Below are 5,285 nucleotides of genomic sequence, written 5' to 3'. Positions count from 1 at the left end.
TGTGTCTCCTTTTCTCTCATTAGAACAAAAGTTATTCAGGGTGATTCGTTTTTTTTTTTGCGGACTGTACAATTTGTTCTTATTTTTTACTGATAAGACTTTGAACTTTTCACACTCCATGGTCTACAGCCAACTGCAAATCAAAAAGTAAATTATTTGAAAGTGACAATCAAAAAAAAGACTTCAGATTTCAAAGACTTCGGGTCAGAATTCTAGGCAGAAGCCGAATTCCAACTCGAGAGGACAGAGACACCTACATTGAGAATTGGGGAAGGAAGTATTTTTCATCCTTCAGTGTGATGGCAACGACAGTGTGAAGCGTCCCTTGCAAGTAATTTGAGATGGCAAATGATGGTCTGATTCGGTGAGTAGCGGAGGCTTCGGCCTGCCGTTGTTCTCTTTGAGATGGTGGTGAAAAAGGACAAAGGAATTGAAATACTATTCAGGATCCTTATTGATCCTCAATTCTAGTTATCTGATTAGTAAATCAAAATGAGTAATCTATTATGAGTGCATAAGTTCTTCTATTTCTCGATATATAATTTTTTAATGTGCGTGTGATTTTGAGGATGATGATGTTGGAATAAATATTTGTAAGTTATTCTTCATTTGTCGTTTTCTTAGATTTATGTTTGTCTTTCATTTCAGCCTATTTGAGTATTATCTAAATTTAATGATTTTTTATTTCCAGAGATATCCTATAGCTTTCTACTATCACTAAATATTTTAGGTTTAACCACCACGTGTGGTAGTAAGATTAATCAAGTTAATTGTTAGGTTGATTAGGATGATTGTATCCTATATTAAGATAGAATTTTTATAATACGGTTAAATTGATTAAGTTTTAATATTTAATTGTACTAATTTCTCATTGTTAATATCCTGTTATCTACTTTAATACCATAAACTTTAATATATGATGCCGTCGCGCGGTTTCGAATCTGGTGTTAAGAGTAAATATTTTTTTTTAGAAAAATCTCTGGAAATTTTGGCTTTAAAATTAATTCATGGCTGAAATATTTTCAAATTTTTAATACTCAGTGCCTTGTGCACAAAAATATGTTAAAATAGTTAATCTTAATATTGTACCTCGCTCTCTCTCAAACAAAATTTGATTATTGGTGATATCAACATCTATATTATATAAAACGCTAATACGTATGTACCAATAAAACCGATATTTCTTTTCTCGCGTTGTCAACAGTTTTCATTTTTAATTGATAGGCTTCGGCGCGCAAGAGCACGTAGTGAGCATCATATGGCTAATCGGGTGAATTCTCACCGAATTATCAAAAAAATTCTCATAAAATTATCTTCATCGAAGAAGATGCTTTACATCCGTCGTTCAGTACTATTTCATATTGTTTTACAACACGTGGTTTTAGCCCTCTGGTGTGAAAGACTTTAAAACAAAACTTACAACAGTTACTTTTCTCAACAATAGAATAGTGTGAATAAGAAAAATATGTGAACTGTTTGCAATTTCAGATTAATATTGAAATGCACAGGTTTAGAATTTTCTACAGTGAAAAGTTTTCGGAACTTCAGTGTTCAAAAGAGTATACAAAAGCTAGACATTAAGAACGTATCCAATGAGCGAGCAAAGCGAGCATCGGATTGCGAAGCAATCCGAAATGAACTGTGAAAGCAGTTTCGGGGTTGGCGAGCGCTAGCGAGCAGGGAGCGAAGCCTCCTAGTAATATTTAAACTGATTTAAAATTCATTATATATAAGGTAAAAAATATTTTGACAAAAATATCAATATGAAGAAATGATTTGATTTTAATACAGAATGAATTCTGGTAAATGAAAGTATTATAAAATGTTTATACTCATATATACACAAAACTTTTGAACTATTTGATTGAATATGGTGATATTTTAATGCTCACATATACCTATTGGATATACGAATTTATACTATTTGGTTTTAATAATTATTATATTGATCATCTTGATGTTATTTATCATTTATATATTTTAATGCAATATATATCTTTTTTGATACATAATTTAAGTCTGCATATATCATTTAATTTATATTTTATTGAAGTACATATAATTTTAATTAGTATTAATCAATATTTTGATAAGACATTTTGTAAATCTGTATATGTATGCTAGGTAATAACATTCTTGTTGTTGGGGAAAATGTAAACAAATAGAAATGTAAACAGTATTTTCCTCTTGGCTGTGTCACTTCCTGTGGGAAGTTGGGTCACTTCCTAGGGGAAGTCGGGTCACTTCCTGTTATCTCAGCTAGAAGGAAGTGGGTGTTTCTGGCTTTAGTTAGTTATATCTTTGCTTTGGTTAGAGGATGTTTCTTCTCTTATGTTATGTTTAGAAAGAGCTATGTGATGTTAAAGAGTTATGTTTAGTTTATTTGAATGTAGTTTTTCTAACTTTATATTTAAAGATTTATATTCAATAAATATAGTTGTACCTTTTCCATGAAGTGAATTCTTGAGTAGTAATAGATGTCTTCAATATCTTATACTTAGTAAGCTGGCCCCTATTTTTCAACACTTGTTACATAATTTAGAATGAAAATAAAATGTCATCAAATGGAAAACTAAAAATTTTGGTAATATAATAAACAGTGTATTTTATATGTATTTTCAAGTAATGAGTAGTTATATGGGTATATTTTTTTGGTATATCAGTAGGATTTTCATAACTGTATGCTATTTATTGATTGTTGATATATTGATGATATTTTAAGGTAGCTATTAATTCGGTAAATTTTCTGTGATTTTGAAATACACTGTGGCTAAATCTGCATATTCCTTAGCGAATTCGCTGCAAACTTTCAGGGGTAGTAAAGAGGAAAATTTAAATTTTTTTAATTTAAAGCAAATTGCCATTTTAGAAAAATGGGATGAGACTAAAAAATGCCTAATTCTTAAACTCAATTTAGCAGGAGAGGACTTAAGAATTGTAAGTGAAGCTACTACTGAAGATACAAATGAATTTGAAAAAATAGTAAAAATACTTAAAGATAAATTCCTAAAAAAACCAAACTATACGCAGCTTCAGAACAAATTTAACACACTCATGCAAGGTCCAAATCAAAGTATAAAACATTTAATAGAAGAGGTCGATAAGACGACAAACGAGTACTTAGAAATAAATAATAAAAGTAGTGAGGAAACTTTAAATTTGGCTAAAAAATGAAGGCTCAAAAATTGTTAAACAGTATGAGACCCGATATTCGACTTGAAGTCATGAAAAGGGGAGCCACAAGATTTGAGGATATAGGCAAAATAGCAAGGGATGTGGAGAATGCACTAGCAATTAGTGAAAATCACGTGACTAATGTAACTAAAACAATAGATGTAGAAATGTTATTAAAAAATCAAATGGAAAGCAATCGCAGGATAGAGGAATTAACACAAAAAATTGAGGATTTAACTAAAAACAAGGCTGTAAACAATATCTCAGGAAATAGAAACTTTGTTCAACCCAAAATAAGTTGCCATATTTGCAACAAAAATCACTTGACTACCGACTGCTGGTACTATCCAGGCAAAAGTGGGAATAACAGCAATAGAGCAACACCTTATGATAGGAGTCGTAGCAATTTCAGGCGAGGTTTTAATAGGAACTTTAGACATAGAGGTTACAACAGCAGAGATAGGTGACAGAATAATTTAAACTGATCGCTGGTTCTTGTAACAGGTGGAAGGATACAGGGTTTACAAGAACCAATGAGAAATCAAATGAGTTAAAGTCAAATGAAAAAGAGGGAAATCTATAGACAAAATGTCAAAACAAAACATAATGACAAAAAATATAAAAGTAGGATATTTGTTAATAGTAATATCAAGCATAAAAATTTTAATTTAGATAATGATGATAAAAAAAATCAGGAAGTGACAAATTCTAATCATAATTTAAATAGTAGTCAGATAATTAGAAATAAAATGAATCAAAACAATGATAAATTAAAAGAAATAAATGAAGTAGAAATAGGAAATAAGCATGTTATGACATGTAATGATAATGACACTTCGGATGCTCTTCCTATCATAATGTTAAAATTTGGAGAATTAATACCCGCCTTATTAGACACTGGTGCTAATTTGAGTTTAATAGATCCTGTAACTGTAAATGAAATAAAAGAAAAGACTAAAGATAATTATTTATCTCGATCAGTAAGAATACATACTCTGGATAACAACACTATACCTTACTTGTCAGCTATTTCATCCAAATTTAAAATCAATACTAAATGGTTTAATGAAACTTTCTTTGAAACTCAAAATTCTTGGCATTACAAATATAAAATTATCTTAGGATACGACTTCATCCAAAATAACAAAATCATTTTAGATACACCGAATAGGAAACTAATTATGGGGCACGAGTCATTTGAATTTTTTTGAAGATACTCCACGTGTGATAAAATAATATATGTAATAATGTGCAGTTAGATAAAGATAATATTGCTTGTGCACCCGAGAAAATAATAATTGAGCCTAATTTCCAAAAATTAATTAAACTAACTGTATCTCAAGATATAAGCAATTGTTGACAAATCTTATTTTCCCCTATTAGTAATAAACTTAAGTATACAATTTATGAATCTATAAATGAAATTAATAGTAAAGATTTTGCAACTCTAATTGAAAATAATACTGACAAAAAAATAATTATTAATAAAAGGTACTAAAATTGGCAAAGTATTCAAAATTGAGGAAAATGACATTATGATACCTACTGCAGATGAGCATTTTCAAATGAATAATTTAAATTTAGAACAGATTCATGAACTTAGAAAAATGGAGATCAATACCAATGATTTTGCCTTAAAACACTTGAATAAGGTTGATTGATTGAATGTAGAAGTTTTATGGCACAAGATCCAAAGGAGGATATGCTGCGCCAAACAATTTGTTGAGTTAGATCTAATGGTAAATTGCACACAATAGTTTCATTGTCATAAAATAAAAAAATAAAAAAAAGAATAAAATTGTTTATCTCAAGACACGTATTTTTAAAAGTTCATAAAATCAATAAAAGCGTAATTCTATAAAATACACAGGAAAGGTAAAACGGTTCATGGGTAGGAAATAAGAGTGAATAAAATCAGATAAAACAGTTATATACAATATAAAATACCAATAGCTCGCAGAAATGCGAAAATGTTAGGATGATGAATATCATCTAACAAATCCTTCATACATAAAATCGTGCTATTAAAAAAGGTAAGACGATGTTGGTTAAAACAAGGACAAATGGTTAAAATGTGATGAACCGTAAGTAAAGTATTTTTTTAATTCTAT

At 29.5% G+C, this 5,285-nt stretch overlaps 1 long non-coding RNA gene across 1 annotated transcript in view; it reads left to right on the top strand.

Annotated features, from left to right (window-relative positions):
* Positions 1–77: 77 nt before the first annotated feature.
* Positions 78–5,285, top strand: part of LOC122272398 (uncharacterized) — a 25,338-nt gene continuing 20,130 nt past the window's right edge. Inside the window, exon 1 of the long non-coding RNA XR_011637928.1 lies at positions 78–593. This is a non-coding gene — a long non-coding RNA (uncharacterized lncRNA). The remainder of the gene's footprint in view (positions 594–5,285) is intronic.

Source organism: Parasteatoda tepidariorum, chromosome 10 (genome assembly GCF_043381705.1).
Source record: "Parasteatoda tepidariorum isolate YZ-2023 chromosome 10, CAS_Ptep_4.0, whole genome shotgun sequence".
NCBI lineage: Eukaryota > Metazoa > Arthropoda > Arachnida > Araneae > Theridiidae > Parasteatoda > Parasteatoda tepidariorum.
The sequence above is the reverse complement of the archived record's forward strand: the minus strand, read 5'-3'. Positions and strand labels throughout refer to the sequence as shown.